The sequence below is a fragment of the Pinus tabuliformis genome, chromosome X (genome assembly GCF_031772625.1).
Source record: "Pinus tabuliformis cultivar Carrire ecotype Pingquan chromosome X, CPIR1, whole genome shotgun sequence".
Lineage (NCBI taxonomy): Eukaryota > Viridiplantae > Streptophyta > Pinopsida > Pinales > Pinaceae > Pinus > Pinus tabuliformis.
In genome coordinates, this window is record NC_142308.1 from 960922358 (window position 1) to 960947589 (window position 25232).

Consider the following 25232-nt stretch of genomic DNA (forward strand, 5'->3'; position numbering starts at 1 on the left):
CAGACATAGGAGGCAGGGAATGCTCAACATAATCTGAAGATTCTTCATCTATGAGTTCACTTTCAAGATCATACTTTAGACAACTAAGATGAAATCGCATATTAAAATCCCTAACAGATTCATCTTGTTTCCGTAGATAATCAATTTCATCATATACCTGGTCATAGTCATAACAATCAAATTTACAAATGAAAGTCTTGACGAATTGGTCCCAGCTATGAATTGAGGCAACTGGGAGGGTTCTACACCATTTTCTAGCTTCCGCCGTGAATGTAAGAGTAAAAATTCTGCATAAAACGCCTTCATCAATTCTTTGAACGTTCGAACTTGAAACTCTTTGAATAAATTGAAGAGCATGATTAAAAGCAGAAGAATTATTCTTACCATTGAATTTTACCTGAGACAAGAGTCTTACCACTTCATGTGGAGCGTTGGAAGAGGCATGAACATGGATGCAACTCCAAATGGGAAGTTTGTGAGCAGCCATCCTGATTCAAATGTTACAATTGAAAACCATTCCAACAGACACTATGTTCAGGCCCTCCTTCTAGCGCCAAATATGTTGAAACCCCGAAAATCGGGTTGACAACAAGGGGGATACCCACCCGGTCCAGACCTTGGTTGGCAGCTCCTTATCCGTTTGGTATAGTGGGTCCGACTGGGGATAATGGGACCAGTTTCCCAATCTAAGGGTGTGTGTGTGTGTGCAGAGTTGGATGTTGCTGATCTAAAAATACTTAAAGCTAATCTAATTCAAACTTTTAAACTAAATCTATGTTATTGTAATCTAATGAAAAACAACACATCTAATCTATGCTAACCCGGGGTGTATTTCTTCTATTATGCGATCTAAAAAGATTTCAGACAATAATTGGTAATAAAAATCATTAAGCTATCATAAGAATAGAAATCAATTAAGATGAACTATTTTGCATAAAAAGTTAGGCAAAACAGTTGTGAACAACATATCGCATAATAATTTATTCATATATCAGACATGAATAAATGGCTCCACCGTACAAAAGTGCCAAATGGTAACTCAGACATTCATGCAACAACATATAAACAACTAAAAATGTATATCACTTTCAGAATATAAGCAGAAATGGCCAAGAGATAAAAGTACCATTTATGATTGATCCTACTCATAAGCTTTAAGCAAAAATGATTTATCTCTACTTGTTCTAACATCTACTAAGAGTACAGAAGTGCAACATCAGTAGCAGATATCAAATGCAAACATTAATAAATCTCGATCCATCTATTCATCAAAACCTCCTCTGAGGGTGCAAAAGTGCATGTTCTGAGGACAAGTTTTTGACAAATTTCTGGACCCTTCTCCAAATGCATGAGAAGGGTTAAAATACTACTTCCTAATTCTAATAATAGTTTGTTTACAAAATTTAGGATGCGGTTTTCAAATGACCATCCTTTTTCTAATCTAATTTTAAAGAAAAAACAACATTCTAAATAAGACTATTTCTGAATCTGATCTTTAAAGCTGCAAGTGTTCATCATGGGCTTGAGGAGAGTCGGCTGGCTGACTTCTGCTTTGAGCTGGGCTGCGAAAACGGAATCTATGAGAGCTGGCACTACTTTTTTAGCCGCGTTTATGATGCATTTCACAGTCATCCATTGACTATGCGGCTTGACCAAGTATGCCCAGTAACACTCCCAATTTAACCTGTTTAATGCTTGGATCGCTTTTCCCTTCTCCTACGCCTTCTGCTTCCATTCTGCTTCCAGTCGTAGTTTATTTGGTAGATACCCTGGGGTAGTCTCTTCGATTAAATTTTCTCTGTGCAAATTTTCATTTACACAGTCGATAAGAATGCTTGCTTGCATGGCCGCTGTCTCCGCTGCTTGTTCCGCCTCTCTGATCTGATCGTCCCATTTATTAAAGAGCAATTCTTTATGATTCTCGTTTATTCTGGGTGCACTTGCTCTTTTCCCTTCATCTTCATCCTGCCAAGCCAAATACTCCGTCACCCGTTTGTCACTCTGATCATAGTCACTCCGCAAATCTACCACTTGATTGGTGATTTTATCGCTCAGTTCGCAATAATGACTCCACTGTGATATCTTACGTCCCAACTCTTCCTGTTGCTGCAGTAGTTGTTCATTTAAGCCAATAGACTCGGAAATAAATTCTGTAAGCTTAGGCTCATCTTTATGCATTTCTTGGAAAATTTGTAATTGTTTTCCTTTCTCGTCTAGACTTCTTTGATAGCCTATCTGCATCTGCTGAAAGTCTTCCTGCAACTTCTCGAGTTGTTTGTTAGCTTCAATATTAGCATTGGCTTGTTGCAATTGTCGTTGTAGTAGCTGTATTTGATCTTCTTGTTCTTTCAACAGTTGCCGAACTTCTGATGCCTTGTCAATAGTTGCAGAAGCATATGCTCCTGCGATCTGAGACAACTTAGTGAGATTTTCAGTTGGGTTATTGTTGGGGTCTTTCCATAAGACATCCAATTGTTCAGCATCTTGTGACAGTGTATTTTCTAGTTTTCTTTTCTTTCTCTGCCTTCTTACAACTGCTTTATGTTGGGGACTATAGAATACATCCAGTGGGGGAATTTCTTCTACATTAAGTAGAAGCTCGGAAGGTGGAGCGATAGGAATGTGCTCCGTTTCTGTGACACTGCTGACTATGGTCGAAACAACTTCTTGTGCTACCTGTGTATTGTTCACAGGCGTTCTTGGGGCTTGCCCTTCAAGATTGATCAGCTCATTGAAGGTTTCCCATTCTTTGTCTAATTCTGTCGTGACGGGTGGCGTTTTAATGACGAGAGGGGGGACATCTCTTGGCGGGGAGGCGATAACATGCTGTTGCGACATTGCACTTGACTGAGCCGTGTCCTTAGCTGCCTCTTCATTCTTTCCTTGGTCGCTTCCAGACCCTTTAGAATGTTCAGGTACTCCTTGCGCAGTGTTAGATTTAGATCTGGAAGTGCTTGAGTTCCCACTGAGGCTAACGCTTGGAGTCGGTTCTCTGGCAGGCAGTCGCAGCTTTTCTAAAGGAACACTGGCCAGTCTTCTTTCTCTGTATACCATGAATCTTTGGAGGTCATCTGGAGACAATTTTGACTGAGCTTCCCACAAAATTTCCTGGAATGAGCTTTTATTCTGAAATAAATCATCAAACAAATCTTTCTTTCCAACGAATACTTTTATTTTGACATTCGTTGTGAAATCTTGAGCAACTTCATTAGGGTCGAATGGCCTTGCCGGGAATTTAAATAATTGTAGACACGTCAAATTTTCCACTTCGGTGAATGCGTGACCTACATCGAACAATGAAAAGGCCCCACAAGCTACAGGAAATTGAGGCCATATGGCCTTCTTTTTGTCTTTTAGGTCTTTAGTTAGGCCGCCTTCTGAACATGTTTGATAAGCAATTTCTCGAGCCAGCAGTTTGTCAGGAATATACAAGGGTAGGACATGAGGAGGGACGGTGCTTCGAAATACTCTAATATATGTGAACCATTCTTCCCCGAACCATCTTGCGATGGGGATGATATCTATTTGTGCCTTGGGTGAGCACCTCAGGGGGTCTTCATCATACATCATTCTATACAAGGGTAAGATAAGCCCGTGACAAATCTGGTAGAAATGTGGGATGGACTGAGAATCCCACAGTACTATGATAAACATGGATAGGTAATGGGTCCTGGGTAGTCCATTTCCAACCCATAATGGGAAATTTAGACACATAACAAATAGAATCCATAACATATGCGGATAGATAAAAAGGAGGATAGATCCTTTGAGACAAGGATCTCTTAGACCGGTAATTGATAATAGCCGTATATAGATTATCAAAAAAGATCTTGGCCCAATCCATAATATCGGCATTTGTGGCAACATCTATTAATGGTAACCATTCAGACGAAAACTTATTGATATCTGGCATCCCAAATAATCTACAAAGCATGGCCGCAGCAAAACAATACGGAGAGGTGAGGGAACCAGTGCTGTACATACCGTTTTTGTCTTTCTTGAGCGGTTCCTCTTTTCTGGACCAATCTTTGGTGGTCTCTGACAAGTCTGGGTTCTCCGCCACAAATTTCTTAACGAATTGTGCATTGTAAGTCGCCTGCGGTTCAGGAAGATGATACATAAGCTTTAAATCTTGTGCAGCGAATGATCTGATGAGCCCTTGTCCTTGAATCTTGAATTGTTTGTTGTCCATGTTTGCATTGTCAAGTATCTACTTGATCATATCCGTATATGGTAGAATTTTGGTCCTTGCTGCTATCCGATGAAGAAATGAGCATGCTAGCTCTTCTAAGGACGCTTCGGAAGAGCGTTGTGAACCCGCGACAGCAGTAACCTTCATTATTCTGGGATTCTCTTCTTCAAGTAATCTGTACATGCTTTCCCACGTCGATATCCCTGCGTCTTTGTTATAGCCTGTGTCTGTATACAAAGGCGCCATTTCCTTCGTCTTTTCCTTAGCCTCAGAGCCCTGAGCTCTATTTTTCCTTCCCATTTCTTCCTGCGTATGGTTGTGTATCGTCTTTCGCTCTCCGTTCCTACAGCTCACAAGTGAAATGGAAATGACTGATCAAGAAAGGTGATGGGAGAGTTTTAAATGCAGCAGATATATCAAATATGCCACCTTACGTGAAGTAATTCTTTACAAAAGCACGCGTCTACATTTCATTTAATAGCTGACAACTAATCCCTTTACTATCATTAAAAGCGCATGATCTTGAGTCAGATTATGGTAAGTGGCTTTTCTTAAATAGCGTGCTCGAAGGATTCGTGATGAAGTAATTTTATGATTTGCTTACGTAACATCGCAGATCGCGCCATCGCAAATCGCACCATCGCAGATCGCGCAAACACACGAATATAACATTGCAGCGATCGCAACATCGCAGATCACAGATGTTCTATGCTTGCCAAATCTTGTCAGCTCATTTTCTGCGATATGCGATCTTGCGATCGATGTTATCGCAGTTCGGTAAATCTTGAAGTTTTTCCGTTATGAGTATTACTTTATTGCGATGCGATATATTGCTTAGCATGAGAGTCTTGTATATACCGATATTATAGCGAAATGGAGGCACTTCCTATCCTTTTTTGCAACGCGGTTTTAAATATTTTTTCCTTATCATAGACTTAGGTTTTAAAATATTCAAAAGATCTTCCTAAGATTACGATGGTAACCTTATTTTGAAGAAAGGAAACTCTTGCTTTCCCTAAATTTTAACTAAGGGTCCCCATTCATTTAGTATTTTGGACAACACTTAAATGAAAAAGGGGGGGGGGGGGGGATGTTGCTAGCCACAACACCTGCGTATATGGTGCTTCCTGGACAGCGTAATATCCTTCATGATGAAAAGACCTTCATGACCTGCGTATATGGTGCTTCCGTAATGAACAACGTGAATATAACCTTGATTGCCCAACGTGTATTCATTGCCTTCATTGTCCAGCGTGTATGATCCAGATCACACATCTTGCTGCTACCTATCGTATAACCATGAACAACATATTACTATGACTGCGTTGTACTGCGGCTATGGCATCATCATAAGGCCAACGTATTACTCTTGGTGTCTCATTCCTTCTCCAAAAACCCAAGACGTGGAGAGGAGGAGATCACTCAAGAAGGTATATACAAATGAAATCAAATCCTCATCTATTTATACCAAAAACGTATAGGTTTAATAGACATGACGTTTGGGCTTCTAGAGCCTACATAAGAGCAGGTCGGCTTGATAATAATTACATAAACAAAATAAATTCATATCTCCATAAATACTTATTGGAATCGGATGATCTTTGGATCAATCCTACACCTCTCGACGAGAGGGATCCAATAAAAATATCAGTTGCCATAAATAAGCCAACCCACATGGAGTTTGGCCCTAGTTGCCAATTTAAAACTCCCTCTCAACTAGGGAGAACTCCATCCGGTGATCCATAAGTCGACTGTACTATCTCCGCCATTAGTGCCCTGCACTGCTCTGCCAAACTCTGCTTAGCTCTGCTATCTCTGCTATGCTCTGCTTAGCTTAGCTCTGCTGGCTCTGCTGACTCTACTCTGCTCTGCGGGCTCAACTCAGCTCAGTTGGCTCTTCTCTGCTCTGCTTAGCTCTGCTGGCTTTGCTCAACTCTACTGAACTATGAAGAAGAAGAATTGATCGAGAATGTCTCATACCATTCTCCACTAACCTGAAGTTAGTCTCAAAGTGCATACCACTGGTCCCAGACCAGTCTCAACCGACCCAAAGTCAGCGTCATAGTGGGTACCACTCCTACCACTGGTCCCATACCAGTGTTGCGGGCTCAGAGAGTGTACCACTGGTCCCAGACCAGTCTCAACCGACCCGAAGTCAGCGTCATAATATGTACCAATCTCACCACTGGTCCCAGACCAATCCCAACCGACCCGAAGTCAGCGTCATAGTATGTACCACTCTCATTGGTCCCAGACCATTCCTGCACTGACACGAAGTCAGTCTCAGAGTATGTACCACTGGTCCCAGACCAGTCTCAACCGACCTGAAGTCAGCATCATAGTAGGTACAACTCCTACCACTGGTCCCAGACCAGTATCACAGGCTTAGAGAGTGTACCACTGGTCCCAGACCAGTATCGCAGGCTTAGAGAGTGTACCACTGGTCCCAGACCAGTCTCAACCAACCCGAAGTTAGCGTCATAGTATGTACCACTCTCACTGCTCCTAGACCAGTCCTGCACTGACACGAAGTCAGTCTTAGAGTATGTACCGCTCGTCCTAGACCAGTCTCAACCGACCCGAAGTCAGCGTCATAGTAGGTACAACTCCTACCACTAGTCCCAAACCAGTAACATTGATCCCAGATCAATGGAGGTCATCCTAGCGTAGGGAGTACGATAAATACAACGATGCGTCCATCGGTGCTACTATGGTCCCTAACTTCATTTCCCTACTCATTGATCAGATGAGAGGTACTTCCCATGAGTCCCAGACTGCATGGGTAGGATGTCTCGACAAGAGAACTCAATCAATCCCATCCTCACAGGAGAACACATCAATCCTTCTACAATCTCCATGGAGAACACATCAATTCAGGCCTCACAAGAGAACACATCAATCCTGCTACAATTACCATGGAGAACACATCAATCCAGACCTCGCAGGAGAACACATCAATCCTACTACAATTTCCATGGACACATCAATCCAGGCCTCACAGGAGAACACATCAATCCTGCTACAATCGCCATGGAGAACACATCAATCCAAGCCTCACAGGAGAACACATCAATCCTGCTACAATCGCCACGGAGAACACATCAATCCAGGCCTCATAGGAGAACACATCAATCCTGCTACAATCACCATGGAGAACACATAAATACAGGCCTCACAGGAGAACTAATCATCCTGCTACATAGGAGAGCGAATCATCCTGTTCCACAAGAGAGCGAATCATCTTGTCCCACAAGAGAGCGAATCATCTTGTTCCAGGTGTGCACCACCAGGGGAGGTTGAGTCACCCTGTGGTCGTATGATGCTCCAGTAAGAATCACAAGCCCCCAGAGCTCCATGTATGCAACATGCAAGACCCTTGTACAAGGGTCTCTTGACGACTCCATGTCGTTCGGGAAAATCATAGATTTGATCTTTCCCTGGGGCTTTGACAAAGAGTATGGACTTGTACATCATCTTAATGCGATGGAACCTCCTTGCTCATTGACTTGCCATATCCCAGATAAGGCGATATTTGATGTCTATCTGCTAGAGCAATTGTCGAATACGGGATTCCTCAATAATCGAATCCCACCACTGGTTGTTACAGAGAATCATAGTGGTATTCATCATGTGCAAAAACAACTAACTGAAGAGCTTCCCCAACTAGGCAGCTTCATACGAGATCATATTCGTAGATATGTATCCGGTCTCGGTGGTGCTTTTAACAACCGACTTCTGCTTCCTTCTCATCCATGATATTGAAGCAGAATCCAAAGAGAACCAACACTGAAAAGTGCTCTAATGATCCTCCACACTGCCTGCCCGGTCAACATTCGAATAATCACGCAGTTTTCATCTTTCTGGCAGTGAAGCTTAACCAAATATGAGCTTACCATGCTAACTACAAAACATATGTCCATAATCCAACTCCCTCTGTCTTCTACAAATGAGAGGGTCTGCACCTGTCAGACATAGGTGCCGGTATGAGAGGTTTGTCATCCACAACCTTCGGATGGTTTGGATCGATTTCTCTCCTAGTTAATCTCAGCTTCATCAGACAACTGTTGATCCTCTCATACTATGCCTGAGGTGTTTTGCATAGAGGGCTTTCTACCACCAACATACATGATATTCCCGATCATGAATCTCAAACTCCTCGGGTTGTTTCAAACTTGTGGACCTGTGGCATGATGGGAATGGTCCCCTTATAAGATTTTCCTTTGGTACATCTCAAACATGTACCTTCATGCTCTTTTTGCATTCAGGCATTCCTTTCCATCGATGAGTGCCACCCTGAAACCTTTGACTTCCATTTCCAAGATGGACAATAGGTTCTTCTTGCGATCAGGTACATAAAAGTGTTTCTATAAATGAATTGAGTTACCCTCATTCAATTGAGGGATAACATTCCCAACATCCTTTCCGAGATAGTTGGCATCGAGTCCAAGTATAATCCCACGATTATTTATTCGATGAAGTGCCTAGGGTTCCTTGCTTTCTTTGAAGAGTCGACCATTTCTCCTTAATGAACTGTATTACCTGTCATTCCCTTGACCCTGGAATGATTTGTTTATCTTCATCAAGAGAAGTATCTCTGCCATTCAGACACTCCTACACATAATGACCGAACTTATTGCAATCAAGGCATCCACCTTTCCGAACTTCCCAATGAAGTGATCTCTAGGTAGGCCATCAGAAATTTCTGCTGCGCCAATCTGATAACATTTTCTGCTTTGACTTCACTCTAGGCGAATTATGAGGTACCCATTGATCCTTCTATCGTGTCCCAACTATCTTTGTTGATTTCTCTTTCACTCTTGCTTGGGTATTGTCTTCACCTCAGCTCTGATACCATGTTAATTTTAGGTATGTTCTATACTAGAGCAATTTATTTAAATTTTCACGGTTAGCAATCACATCAACATTAAAGTAAATTGCATATAGAACATAAGTATAAATCGCAGAAGACATGCCAAGACAAGAGAACGCAAGATGTGGCGCTAGCCAGGGACAAACCCCACAATGTGTGGGGAAACCCTTGATCAATTCTTCTTTTATGTTCTTCAAAATTCACTGAGAAAGAGAGAGAGAGAGAGAGAGAGAGAGAGAGAGAGAGAGAGAGAGAGAGAGTACATTTACAACAGAAGTCAACACTTGACTTATCTAGATCATATCGTATAACGATAAGATCAGTTGAAGACATTCTACTTCAACTGATTCTCCAAGGTGACGGATTCACCTATCGTAGTGTTTCCTTTCGTCCATTTGCTGCTCCTTACTGTGTAGCACCATCATGCATCATCATGCTGGTCATGATCACTATGCTGCCCATGCATCATTTTGACCATGATCTCATCTATCATGCTTTCCATGTCACTTCTTCAAAACATGTTGAGTTAGATATGAATGCAGTGATGATATGTATGCCAAGGATCTTCTCATTGAATTCTTATAGCAAGACTGTAAAAAGTTTGCTACAGGACTGCCACTGAAATTAGAACTGCTCCTTGTCATATCAAGATTGCCATGCCGAGAATGGATAGGCTTTAGTTCCTTAATCCATCCGAGAAGACTGAACTCACTATGGATCCGTGACCTTGAATGTAACTCCATTTGACTGTAACTTTGTGTGACAGTGGCTCTCTGCGGCTTCATGCCATTATAGTGATTCCTCTTCATAAGCGCAGCTGTGTATAAAGAGTTTCCATTGCTGCATATAATGACAACGTATAGGCTGTCCACGCTGTGTGTTGTATCAGGTATTCCAACGTATAATAGTGTCTCCATATCTGTGTATGACTTGCGAATGAGTCTTTATAACAACGTGTTGACTGTGCTGGATCAGTCTTCATCACTGAGTTGGTTCATGACTGTGTTTCGATGTTTCCAAGGCCACATGTTCCATGGCTGCGTATAGATGAGTCCATGGATGCGTATAGATTGTGTCATATAGAATCTTCATGTTGTTGACTCCCATTACAGCGTATGTAGATCATCCTTCTGCTGCTTACTGTGGCTAGGATACCATGATGGTGGCTTTGTTACCTTGAATGCATTTAATACATCTCCACTTTATCTGCGTATATGGTGTCTTCATTTACTGTGAATTGGATTAGGGTGTTTCCACTTACAACGGATCATGACTTGTGTATATGGTACTTCTTGGTCAGCGTAATATCCTTCATCATGAACAGACCTTCATGACCTACATATATGGTGCTTCCTGGACAGCGTAATATCCTTCATCATGAACAGACCTTCATGACCTGCGTATATGGTGCTTCCTGGACAACGTAATATCCTTCATCATGAACAGACCTTCATGACCTGCGTATATGGTGCTTCTGTAATGAACAACGTGAATATAACCTTGATTGCCCAGTGTGTATTCATTGCCTTGATTGCCCAGCGTGTATGATCCAGATCACACGTCATGCTGTTGCCTCTCGTATAACCATGAACAACATATTACCATGACTGCGTTGTACTGTGGCTAGGGCATCATCATAAGGCCAACACATTACTCTTGTTGTCTCATTCCTTCTCCAAAAACCCAAGATGTGGAGAGAAGGAGATCACTCAAGAATGTATATACAAATGACATCAAATCCTCATCCATTTATACCAAAAAAGTATAGGTTGAATAGACATGACGTTTGGGCTTCTAGAGCCTACATAAGAGCAGGCCGGCTTGATAATAATTACATAAACAAAATAAATTCATATCTCCATAAATACTTATCGGAATCGGATGATCTTTGGATCAATCCTACACCTCTCAACGAGAGGGATCCAATAAAAATATCAGCAACCATAAATAATCCGACCCACATGGAGTTTGGCCCTAGTTTCCAATTTAACACCTTGTCAGAATATGCACCTCCAATCACCCTAAATGAATGATATTATGACCACTCACTACGGTAGCATAAGGGAAGAATCACTCTTCAAAAGCCAACCCCCAACCACATAGAAGGTTGGGAATATATAGAGAAGTATGGTAAGTTGGGAGTTCTTATCCAATTACAAATCTAAGGTAAGAGATCCACCTTTGATGGAGGGATAGGATCAAAGGATAAGTGGTGAAAACTCCAATGTAAGGAAGGATATGATCTGGATGTTTTATCCAAGGTAAGTAGTTGAAACAATATCTGGAAACTCCTAGAAGGGGAAGCTTCCAGAATCCTGATCATTCTCTCGGATTTCTAGAACCAATGTAGGTGCAAATGGGAGCAACTTGTTGGTGACCAACACAGGCCATAGTGGAGCAACCTGCTGGTGAACGCACCCTAGTAGGCTTACAGGGAGTGTTGTTCCTTAAACTGGCTCAAATGATGCAATTTAGAGTTGAAATTTTGGGAAATGAAAGGTACATGCTTAGGGATTTGTGCAAGATGGTAACAAGGGGAATAGGATGTTGATTGTTCCCATTAGGAGGCTCACTGATCGAATGTGACAAAATGACCTATAACACAGTGCCCCCTAAATCATGAAGTCAGAGATGATGACTGATGATTGAAGTGCTTTACCTTGCGACAAGTAAGGATAAAGGACAACCGACGAGCTTAATTTGTTACAATACAATTACAACATGACATATTCATTTGCTAAGGGAGGCATACCCATACTCAGCTCATAAGCTAACATAACACGTGTAATGATAAAAAGACGTACCCACAGATGCAAATAATGGACCCATGACTAGATGAATGTCTATATGATCACAACCATCATACTTTGTGATCTTTGTATAACTCCTGAAATCGCAGCTCGGATGGCAGAAACTAGATCCGGGGTCTTCTATCCCATAGTACAATCAATATAGTGTGAATGAATGATCTGATGTTGAACACCACACATAAGATTTCGGTCGAAGGCCATTTATGTAAACCTATTGTCTAAAGTGAGGAAAATTTCCATTGATGTATGCAAGCACCAAGGTACCAAAGGGTGTTTCTAAGTGAACTTACTGGATGATGTGTTGAAGGAAGCGACCCATTGCAGGAGGTCCTTGATGTATCCCCCATGAAAGACACAAAAGGAGTATCATGATTGAGACAAAATGATCAGAATATTGCTAATATGGAACTGGACTAGGAAAGGCAGACATGAAATGAAGGCTTAAGAGTATTGTAGAAGAGATCAACTAAATGAATTCTCTTGAACACACTAGTGACACTGAATGGTGTTGGAACCATTGACCCAAAACCGAAGTGGAGGCTATGAAAACAGTATGATAAACAAATGACAAGTAGATTACCCAACCCAAAAACCATGGAGATGAAGTGGAAAAATGTTGTGTTCAAGAACGACTCGCTGCCATTAGAAAAATGGAATCCCTTTTTTTTCCAATTTCCCCAACCATACTGGTCAATACCTCTTTATTTTTTAAAAAGATTGAGGAGGATAACATATGTTGATCTATAAGTTCATCCTTCAGATGAATCCCTCCGAGTATGTTTAACAAACCCTGAGAAGGAGTGGTTCGACCCTGTCATGATTGATGGGTCCAATGATGTTTGATGTTTTTACGAGTCCAACGAAGGTAAAACTCAACATCTTTTTCATGTTTATAGAGTTTGAAAAAGAGGCAAAAAAGAAAAATCCAAATGTTCCTTTTCTGAGGTAGTCCCTTAGGTCCGAAAAAGGTAGAAAATAATACCCAAGAGAACCTCTTAGCCATGTTTGACTAAGGTATTCCTTTTTCATAGTTAGTCTGTCTCAGTTGGGAAAATGGTTAAACTTATACTGAGTAGACGTCATTTCATTTAATTTAACGAGTTAAAAAAGACAAGTGCTTGGTAATCTTTTCATATTTTAGGAGTCTGAAAAGAGCTAAAAGAGGAATCCTTCTGGAGGAACGAGTGGTATAAAGGGTAGCAACTGGTTCCGATAATGATGGAACTGCTCAAAACAAGCAAATGTCAAGAGGCTGGCTAATAAGCCCACTCATCGTAGTTGTTCCTCAGGAAAGGGTAAAACCCAAGTGAAAGCGTATGATCGGCCAAGCACATGGTGATGATGGCATGAGAAAACCAAGGGCTCATTTGGCGGAAACATGCTGATAAAAATGGAAATCACGAGGGATAAAATGAGAATAGTTTCATTTGTATAGAAGCTTGAAACATGGGAAACTATGCTTGAAATTGGTTTCATTTTTACGCATGCTTGAAAAAAAGAAAAAACTATGCTTGGAATAAGTTTGCATGCCCCTAGCATAATGACTCAATTCAAGGTAAATGCCCCCGCAAGCTTCATTTCATGCACCTAAGTAGACTACTGGGTACTAATAGGTGGATGGAATGAAGGCTCATTTACGAGATCAAGTGAAAAATAGACTGGGAATTTATGATATCTAATCAAAGAATCGAATTAGAAGGGGATCTATTTCATTTTTTAACGAGCTTGACACACAAAAAGAACTATGATCATAGGAAACTATTTCATTTTTTAACAAGGTTGACATAGTAACAAAACTATCCTCACAAGATCTTGTTTCATTTTTTAACGAGCTTGACACAAGAAAAGGAACTTTGCTCCAAGGACCTTGTTTCATTTTTTAAGGAGTTTGACACAAGAAAAGGAACTCTGCTCCAGATGACTTTGTTTCATTTCTTAAGGAGCTTGACACAAGAAAAATAACTTTTCTCCAAAGGACCTTGATCATGACAGCCAAGAGGTTCTCATCAGATGGGAGAACAATGCTTTGGAAGGGATCAAAGGATCCAATGGAAAGATCAAACTTAAATTCCATTACGGGAGTTTTGAGGTCTAAAATGGGCCTCCTAAGGAAATTATAGAATAATAGTGGAAATAATAAAATAACATTAGATTACATCATCAAATTTTAGAGGGAAAAAAGAAAAAACTATTTTTTCAACTCGTATTTTCAACTTATGTCCTTATGGGTCTACTCAAATTTAGAGTGGAAACTCTTGTTGGATGAAAAATTTGATTCCTCATCCAAGGATTACCCATGTTGCATACTTTCGATGGACCCTGCTACACAAAAAATAAGAAATACATGAAAAACGTGATTGCAATCATGTTTTTAATGTATTTATTATTTTTCTTGTAGTAGGGTCCATTGAAAGTATGCAGCATTGGTACTCCTTGGACGATGAATTAAATTTTGCATCCAATGAGTATTCTTGCTCTAAATTTGAGTATAACTTTAGGGAGATAAGTTGAAAATACGAGTTGAAAAAATAGTTTATTATTTTTTTTTAATATTTTTATTTTTTTACTCCAAAAATGGTGAATCATCCCCCATGGTTGACATCATCATCTTGAATCCTATTGGTTCTTATAAAGTTTATTTTGGTTGTACATTTTTCTTAGGAGGCCCATTTTTACCTCAAAATTCCCCTAATGCCCCAACAAATGGTGCACTACATCACCTACTAAATCATCAATAGACACATACATGGAACATGTTGCCACATAATTAACCTGTGGTAGGGAGGATACCATTTACACATTCAGAACACTTAGGGAAGTAGGATGATTGGTAGTCAATTCAGGACCAACAAATGAAAGTTGATCGATAGTCACAATCCTTTTATCATACGGGAATCACACCACTCGAAAAAGTGTGGACACAACAACATTCATAGCATAAACATAGTCTCGCCCGAGGAGAAAATTGAAGTCCAAAGGGCCCATGACAACCATAACACCAATACATACAGTTTTTCTTCCCAAGGTAATAGGAAACTGAGGAAGGATTCCTAAGGGTTGACTGGTCCTTCTGTTAAAAGCTAATAGATTCAGAGTGACAGACACAAGTTGTGGGGAACCTAAAGCTTTCCACGCCATGGAGGACATAATACTAACAGAAGCTTCCTCATCTATAATAGTGTGATGGATGTTCTTATCATAAGCCTTTACCATGATATTAAAAGGCATGTAAGAAGGGAGACGAGGTTCTTTCAATTGACTCCAATTAAATCCAATGACCTGTTTCATTGGAGGGGGTTTCATAGGGATGGGAGAAATGCCCCCTTGTCTAGTAGAATCAGAAGAAACAAGAAGAACCTGAGCGATATTATCCTTACTCTCTACAGAAAAAGTACGATCAACTAAAGGTGGAATTGGGTCAACCATTTTCTCAACCAATGGTTTTTTGGGAACAGACTCATGGGATTCACGTTCAGAGAGAATGGGATTGATGGGGTTCATATTCTGATCAATCACTTCATCAACTAGTGGAGGATTGGGAGAAAGCTTCTGGTAACTAGCTAGAAATTGTGGTTGAGAAGCTTTAAGATTTTCCAACAATTTTGAGGCTTCATCCATATAAGGACAAAGGTGAATATGATGATTCCCTTCACATAACTCATAGGGAAATTTGACTTTACCCTTTTTCTGATGGACCTTACTATCAATAGCTAAAGGTTTGTCACCATCATGATGTCCAGAAGTTGATGACAAAGGTCGATGTGAGATTGTAGACCACACTTATAATAACTTGGGAATACCAGGACAATCTCTAAGAAGTTGGTCACCCTTACATAACATACAAGGGAATTTAAACTTTGCGGGGTTGATTGGAAGGCTTCTCCATACTAGTTGCTTCCATAGCAATGGTTGCTTGGTTGCCCCCTTACTTATTTTTCTTCTTCTTATTCATCCTTTTCTTCTTCTTCTTATCTTCTTGGTTACCAGAATCAAGAGTTTCACCAGATGAAGAGGAAAAAAGGGATGAAGAAACAATAGATGAAGAAGGAAAAGGGTCAACTTTAAGATCAACATGAGGTTGATGTTGCTTAGGTGGAGGAGAACTTGGCTGAGAAGTAGTTTGGACATTCGGAACCATAGGGTTCGAAAATCACCAAACTGGTAAACCGATGGTAAATCCAGGAAGGGACAAATTTGCCATATAAGTAGCAGTAATATTTCCAAAAGAAGGAAAAGGACCAGGATTCCCATCAGAGGGACTTCCTTGATTGGTGGACTTAGGAACTGTTTCCATTAGTCCCAACCTAAGATCTACTAAGGAGTATTTCCATAGGAAGGATGTTGTTCCGCAGTCAATTAAGTGATTTTAGAAATTAAAGACAAACAAAAACAAAGAGGGGTAACTAGGAAAAAGGGTTTACCAAGCAATTGTGAACTGCAATATACACCTTGAAGAACTAAGGACTTGATGTACGTGCAGGAAATATCCCCGAATGTTGTATTAGATGTATCATGGTATACAAAGCGACCGAATCAGTTACCTATGTATGGATAGAAACCTATAGGGAACTCCTAAAATATACTCGATAGTAGGTGGGAGTGTAGTTTGCAGTAGTGTTGTCTGATGCGTAATATTTTGATGAGAGCATTCCCATCTACTTTTCATGCATGGAGTGTCATCTGATATACCCGAATTTATGTGGAAAATGAGCCTATACACTTACATACGTGGAACGAGATTTCACCCCTGGGATGCAATGCTGGAAAACAATGACAAGTCCTATGTTTAATGACGTTGGAACATGTCTCTAGCCTAGACCTCTATGTGTGTTGTTAAGTTTCAAATGCTCCTTAGGTTAATTGAGATGAATTTTAGAGTTGATAGTGAATTAGATTTCAGTTTCAAGGCTCCAAACTTGATGTCACCTGAACACACCTGTGATGCAACTAATATGACAAAAATAACCCTTTTGAATTTTGATGAAATATATCTAGTGGGGGAAGAGGTGAAAATAATGATGCAACAAACAAGAGATTCCTGACTAGATATTTCAATTTCACTATTCCAATACAATTCAAAGGATTAAAAGAAGTGAAACCATGAAATGTAATCTATGCACGATTCCCCTGAAAACTATGCAAATGTAATCTATGCAGAATTTCCTTTCTAACTGTGAAAATGAGAATTCTAACTATGGAAATTTGATATATGCAAGAGAATTATTCAAAACAAACATAAGAGCATTCCAATGAAATCAAATGTAATCTTGGATTTCATGAACATAGGACTTAAACTAAAATTGGGTGAAAATTACAAAAATCAAAAGAGATGTCACTCAAAGTCTATTAACACTCATACACAATTCAACAAACCACACCCCCCCCCCCCCAAAAAAAAAAAAACCGATTGTTTTTTAAAAATGAAAGAAAAAATTTGCAATTTCAACTAGGGAATTCCAATTTCACGCACAAAACCCTAGATGAAAATACAAGATTTTTTATTTTCACCTCACTTAATCTTCAAAATGAATAAAACTAAGATTCAAAAATGCACTTTTCAGAATGAGGACTAGAACAACAATTCATCCAAGCAATCAATGATCAAACAAAATCAATTTGTAAGCGACCAAATGATGAGAACAGAGAAAAATAAAAACCAATTCTTACCAAAGGAAAACAACACAAATGCAAACCAAATGGAGGCCTTAGAGAGACCACAAGACACTGAAGACTTAGGGAATTTCAACTGGAAGTAGGCAAACCAAAGATAGGCTCAAGAACCAAGGCAAAATTCATGAAAAAACAAGGGCCAATGCTGGTGAAGAAGAGAAACTAGTGTGTTGCAACGCTAGTGCAGAGTGGGCTAGGGTGAGGTGCAACACTCTATCAAAGGCACAGGGGGTGCATTGGGCCTAGGAAAGAGGATTCCATCAAAAAAACTACAAAAAATTCTCAATGAAATCAGTTCCTAGGTCTGATCTTGGTTGGATGATATAACAAAGGTATGTCTAGGAGGTAATCGAACACAATGGATAAGGAAATCACCAAGGGAATACTTTTTTGTTCCCAGCGGAGTTGCAATTTTTTAATACGAGATTTACGATTTGGTAAAAAAGTATCTCCCCTAGGTCAGTGGCTAACCTAGAACAACATAGAGACAAGGAAGACAATGATTTTCCTTAAAGTAAATAGATGAGGGAGTGAGGCCTACTTGGAATCCTTCGCACACTTTGCTCCTTCTTTAGCTTGAAAGCTCCAATTCCTGCTCTGAATGCCAAAATTAGAACCTGCATAGTCAGATAACACAATCCAAGAAGCTATGAGATCTATGCATTATCATCTAAGTACTTCATTCAATAAATCAACATGGTATTGAAATAAGGGAAATAACAACATCACATATAGGAAAACAATGAATTCTTTGCATTAATATAAATGGAAGGAGATTACAACCATAGGTATGAGTTGATCTTATAGAATAGCTCCTCCAAGTTGTTGAATTTTCCTTTCCTTGTCACAATATACACCTCCAATCACCCTAAATGCATGAGATGATGACCACTGACTACAACAACATAAGGAAAAAATCACTCTCCAAAAGCCAACCTCCAGCCATATAGAAGGTTGGGAATATATAGAGAAGTATGGTAAGTTGGGAGTTATTATCCAATTACTAGTCTAAGGTAAGAGATACACATTTGATGGAGGGATAGGATCAATGTATAAGTGGTGAAATATCCAATGTAGGGAAGGATAGGATTTGAATGTTTTTATCTAAGGTAAGTAGTTGAAACAACTTCTGGAAACTCCTAGAAGGGGAAGCTTCTAGAATCTCGATCATTCTCCCAGATTTCTAGAACCAACACAGGTGCAAAGGGGAGCATCGTGTTGGTGACCAAAGTAGGCCATAGTGGAGAAAACTACTAGTGAATGCACCCAATAGGCTTATAGGGAGCGTTGGTCCTTAAACTGGCTCAGATGATGCAGTTTAGGGTTGAAATTCTCGGAAATGAAAGGTGCATGCTTAGGGATTTGTGCAATATCGTGACAAGGGTGAATAGGATTTTGATTGATACCATAGGAGGCTCACTGATCAGATGTGACAAAATTTCCTATAACATTCATAATTGTCATTTGACTCATGTCATGATGCATTTATGATGTAAAAAGGAGCAAGGAAAATAATTGAAAGAATAAAAATAAATTATTTTTGGAGCATGCTTTTCATGCTCAAGTTACTTTCATTAGTTCTCCTAAGTTTTTCATGAGTTAAAGAGTGCTTGTCATTGTAAAATACCCATTTGGGCACTTGTACAAATTTGTTTTATGTGCATTTTAGGTTATAAAGGGGTTGTTTAGTAATTAGGGTTTTGTAAGACTAGAATATAGGGTTTGAAAGGTTTTAGCATCTAGGGATTGAAAATCCTAGAGGAGACTAGAATTATAAAACCTTGTTAAATATGTACCCTAACCCTAATCTAGTTGTTCCCTCATAGAAACCCTAACTACTAAATTCTAGGTTTTGTAGGGAAGATCTAGGGGCTTATGGTAATATCTAGTGAGGGTGGAATTATATCAAGTTTAAGGTATGACACAAAAACCTTAGGGTCGAAATTCAAAGGAGAAGTCAAGGAATGCATGGTTTGTGTCTAAGAACCCTAGGAGTAAACTCTCTTTGAAATCCATAAAAACCTTAGATCGTCATCATGTCTTGGTCTTTGTATATCTTGCTTGGTTGCACTTGAAGTTATAGGCACATAATGAAAGAAAGATAAGGAGGAATAAAGGTCAAATCAAAGCATGATGGAAAGCAGGAATAGTAAGGAACTAATGCTAAAGGAGTAAGCATGCATTATTGTATTAATATCTTATTTTTGTATGGCATCATAGAAAGAATCATGCAGTATATCTAGAATCTACTTAATTGAGTTTCTTCATAAAAATCATCTAGTCTTTCAAGAATAAGAAGGCTTGAGGACCATCTTGCATAAGTTTTCATCCATAGAGAGTCTAAAATTATGTTATAAGCTATAATTTTGCATCGAAAATGGATCATCATGATCCTATAAGAGTCATCATTTTGGAAGACTTATGGAAGACACATTATAATAATCTTTAGAGAAATTTTGAGGTAAAAAATGGGCCTCAAAACAAAAATGTACAACAAAAATAAACTTTATAAGAACCAATTGGATTCATTATGATGATTTCAACCATGGGGGATGATTCACCCTTTTTGGAGTAAAAAGGTAAAAAGATAAAAATTTAAATAAAAAAATAAAAAACTACTTTTCCAACTCGTATTTTCAACTTATCTCCCTAAAATTTTACTCAAATTTGTAGTGGGAGCACTCGTTGGATGTATAATTTAATGCTTCATCCAAGTAGTACCCATGTTGCATACTTTTGATAGACCCTACTACATGAAAAATGTGAAATAGATGAAAAAGGTGATTGCAATCACGTTTTTCATGTATTTCACATTTTTCATGTAGTAGGGTCCATCAAAAGTATGCAACTAGGGTACTCCTTGGATGAAGCATTAAACTCACGTTTTTCATGCATTTCACATTTTTCATATAGTATGGTCCCTCAAAAGTATGCAACACGAGTACTCCTTGGATGAAAAAATAAATTTTGCATCCACTGAGTGCTCATGTTTGAAATTTGAGTAAAATCATAGGGAGATAAGTTGAAAATACGAGTTAATAAGTAGTTTTTTTCTTTTTTCTCTCCAAAACTTGATGAGGCAATTTAATATTATTTTATTATTTCCATTATTATTTTATAATATTCCTTAGGAGGCCCATTTTAGGCCTCAAAATTTCTTGAATTATTAGTATACATTCCATATAGTATGGAAATAATACCCTTGAAGGATGAAGGAAGCAGTTATTCAAGTTGCAAGCTCATTTGATGTAGGACAATTGGTCAATGACATATAGCTAGATGATTATATGAAATATTGAATGCACATTTAAATAATTTTTGGATAGAATTCACATAGAAAAATCCTGTAAGAAATGGTTGGTCATGAATTATGCATGCTAAATATTTCATTTGATGCCTAAAAGGACGAATTTGGCTTACTCTAGAATGGATAAAATATTAAAACTTTCTCGAATCAACATCAAAAGAAAATGGTAACTTGGTAATCAAGTTCGATCCTTGGAAAATATGATGCAAGAATGAAGATTCGAGTAGAGATGGATCATGAGAATGTTGATGAGAAAGTTGTCATGATGAGGTAAGTGTAATGTTGTTATTTTTATTGGTTATCTGGTTAACATATTGTTTTGCTACCAGGAAGAAAGTTTTAGGAATTCATGATGCGTTGAAGCAAATTCAACTAAATGGAAAATATTGAGGGAATCTCAATGATAGGCAACTATGAAATCAAGATGTGCTCATCTTTGGTATTAGCGTGAGAAGATAACATGAAGGTAAAAGGAATCACTTTATTGAGGAAGCTTTGATTAGTTGAAGGTATGGGAAGGCTGGATTGATGATGACAAGATGAAATACTTGAAATAGTTGAAAGCAAGACATTAAGATACATAAAGAAACAAATAGAAAACATTCTTTCATTCGTACATCCACAAAATATTTCATCTCAATAAATTTGATCACAAAAAATATGTTTACATAATATGAAATAACATCATTCTATTTTTTTCCAACGGAAAAATTGCAATTTTTTATTAAGATAGTAAAAAGTTACATGTGCACATGCCATGAGGCATTTAACCTATCAGTGAAAAATGTCATACTCAAAAATTGGGCTCTAAATAAAAAAGTAAAGTGATTTATTATTCAGTTTTTTAAGTAGTTCGCAAGGATTTCATCATTACCTTCAATTGTTATGGGCTCTATATGCCTTTCTGGTCATGACATGCTCATACGTCTATACTGCTCCAAGGGGGTTTGAGCATCAATTGAAATAATAAAGAAATGTTAAGTTCATATTTATAATTATTATTATTACAAGATTTTTATTAATAAAAAGATTAGTAGATTGATCTTTACCTGCTTCGATAGTGAAGGGACGCGAAGTACTTTCAAACGTGGCCATATGTTCCTCCTCTTGTTTGGCCTCATCATGTACATGCTTTGGAGTAGAAACAAGAAAGGTTTTAATTAATACGACATTTGCATTCAAATATTTTTAATTGTAATCCATACTACATTTTTTTATAACACATGAAATAACTCCAGTATCGAGTTGAACATTAGTTTCAAGAGACTCCACTGTCACTAGGCTCATGTGTTGTATCTACATTGTTTGCCTACTTTTCACAATCAACCATATTAATTTATGTCCAAAAATAATAACCATAATAGATTGTACAAGTAATAATTTATAAATTCTCTTTGATGCTTTTATTTACTTGAGTGTTAAGTTGGGTGTCAGAAGGTTGTGTAGACCCCAATCTTGTCCTATGTTCAACCACGACTTGATAGTTGTGCTTGAAAGCAAGCTTGAGGTATTCCTTTGTGGGAGCCTCTTTGAATTGTGACCCCTACAATTTTGCATGAAAACGTGATTTTTTTCTTCTTCGGTGATTAAATTAAAATTATTAAGAATTTATAATTTTGACGCATTTTTGTATTATTTTTAGTAACCACCCAAGCCAAGATGATGTTGCCCATGTTTAGCTATTCTAGCCTTCATGGCTTTGGATGTATATGGGAGTCTATATTGAAAATATTAAAAAAATTAATTAGATGTCACAATGATGATAAGGCATCATAATTACATTATTAAAATTACCTCATACCTTCTTGGTCCGGGTCATTTCTTCCCTTATTTCAAAGCACCTTCTCATTTTCATCGGCCATGAGGGATTTCCGCTCCCTCTCTGGAATCACTAGAGGGAGCTCATACGACCTACTGTTTTCCAAATGAACCTTATACTAGTCCCATAGATGTTTTAAATGTAAGCCTGCCTTGGAGGTAACTCCAGTTTTGTTGAAGGTACCCTCACCGAACATGCCAACCATCTTGTTCATAAGTTGATCCTTCAACTTGGAACTTTGGGATTTCCAGTTTGTGTGAATGGTGGGCCCAAAGAGTTCCAAGGTTAGGTCATACAAGTGCCTATAGAATACATCATTTCCTGCAAAATGATATTATCATTAGTTTAAAATAATCACAGATTATATGTAAATTTTAATTAGATTGTACTTAATATTTAAGACATTTCTTAAATACCTAGAAGTTTCTCTAATTCCATGAGGACTTTATTTGGTGTTTTGTTGACTAAGGGTCCCAAAACGCCTTTCCTTGTAGTTTGGTTGTCACCTACAAAGAGCATACAAACAATTTGATGATGTTAGTGCTTAAAAAAGAACCAAAAAATCATGGAATGTCATAAGAACAATGCATGAGAAAAATTAAACAAAAACTAAAACAAAGAACATGAAACAAGCTTAATGAAGCATAAACACATCAATAAAGATATAAGAACATAATCCCCTCTATTGATTACTAGTGGTAGAAGAGATACAAATAAGATATCAATACACTTGAAGAGATTTACTTGAGAAATGATGCTTAAGAGCTCTCAGCAAGGATCTTCTTTCTTCAATCTCCTATGCAAACTCACTCTCTCTTAAAAAACCAAAGAGAACTCTAAATGGTGATGGAACTCTCTCAACAATTAAATGCGGGATTAATTTGGAGAAATTTTGCCACCATCCCAATGCAAAAACTTATTCTTCTTTCTTTGACTTCCAATACTTTTTTTATATATAATTTGAACTCCTCCTTCCCTCCCTTGGCTCATAAATGAGAAAATCACTTGAAAGGAGGACAAGAGGATTCCTTTGAGGGCTGCATATCCCCAAATCGGCTTGAAATCAATTGTAATTGGGTAGTACTTGTCAGGGAATCCCAAATCAAATCATGTGGAGTGGTTCTGAACTGCTTACTAGAATTTGGGCGACCCATGCTGTTATCGAAGGAAAATTCGACTAGATAAATAACACGGTCACCAATTAGTTTGAAATACACACAATGATCTGCTTTGCTTCTGGTGAAGCTAAGTCCCCATATAAATGTAAAAATTTATTATACCACATCCTTGGTGATTGTTTTAATCCATACAAAGACTTTTTTAACTTGCATATGAGTTATTTCTTACCCTTCATCGCAAAGCCTTTAGGTTGCTTCATGTGTATCTCTTCTTCCAGATCGTTGTGAATAAATGTTGTCTTCACGTCCATTTGCTCTACCTCAAAATCAAAAGTAGCAACAACAGATAAAAGTAATCTAATAGAAGCTACCTTGGCAATAGGAGAAAAAATATCACCAAAATCAATTCCCGACACCTCAAAATAACCTTTTGCTACCAACCGAGCTTTGTATTTCTCCACCTTTCCTCCTGCATTCGTCTTCTTCTTGAACACCCATTTGCTGCCAATGGGTTTCCTTCCAGCCAAAAACTCCACCAGATCCCAAGCCTCATTTTTGTGCAAAGATTCCATTTCATCAACCATGGCCTCTTTCCAGAGTTTTCCATCCTCTGAATCTACTGCTTCCTTCATAGTTCTTGGATCATCATCAGTAATAGATAAAGAAAAATTTGAATAGAAAGCAGATGGACTATACCTTTCCGGCTACCTTCTTTCTCAGACTGATCTTCTCACAACAGGAGTTTGTGGCTCTTCATATTATAATTCCTCTTCTGTTGTATAGTCTTATTCTTCATCCTTTAGCTCAAACTCTATCTTCTCAGGTTCTTTTGATAGGAATTCATGTTTAATAACGTCTTTCACCACTCTAAAAAACACATCTCTGTTGTACACAACCTTCCTGTTACTAGGTTCCAAATATTATAGCCTTTTAAACCATCCTTATATCCAATAAAGATGCGCTTTTCAGATTTACTATCCAACTTTTTTCTTTTCTCCTTTGGAACATGTACATATGCACCCCATCCAAATACCCTTAGATGTGAAAGAGACAGTTTCTTACTAGTCCATACCTCTTGTGGAGTCTTATCCTCCAACGCTGATGAAGGTGATCTGTTGACTAGGTAACATGCAGTCTCCACCGCCTCTGCCCATAATTCTTGTCCAAACCTGACACCACTGATCATGCTTCTTTCCCTTTCCATCAACGTCTTGTTCATTCTTTCTGCAACTCCATTTTTCTCAGGTGTGTATGGAGTAGTCTTCTATCATGCTATACCACACTTCTTACAGAATTCCTCAAATTCCTTGTTGCAAAACTCTCCACCATTATCTGTCCTCAGCACCTTTATCTTCTTCTCTGTCTGGTTTTCCACTAGAGCATTAAATTATTTAAACCTGTCAAAGACTTCATATTTCTTATTGAGGAAATATATAAATGTATTCC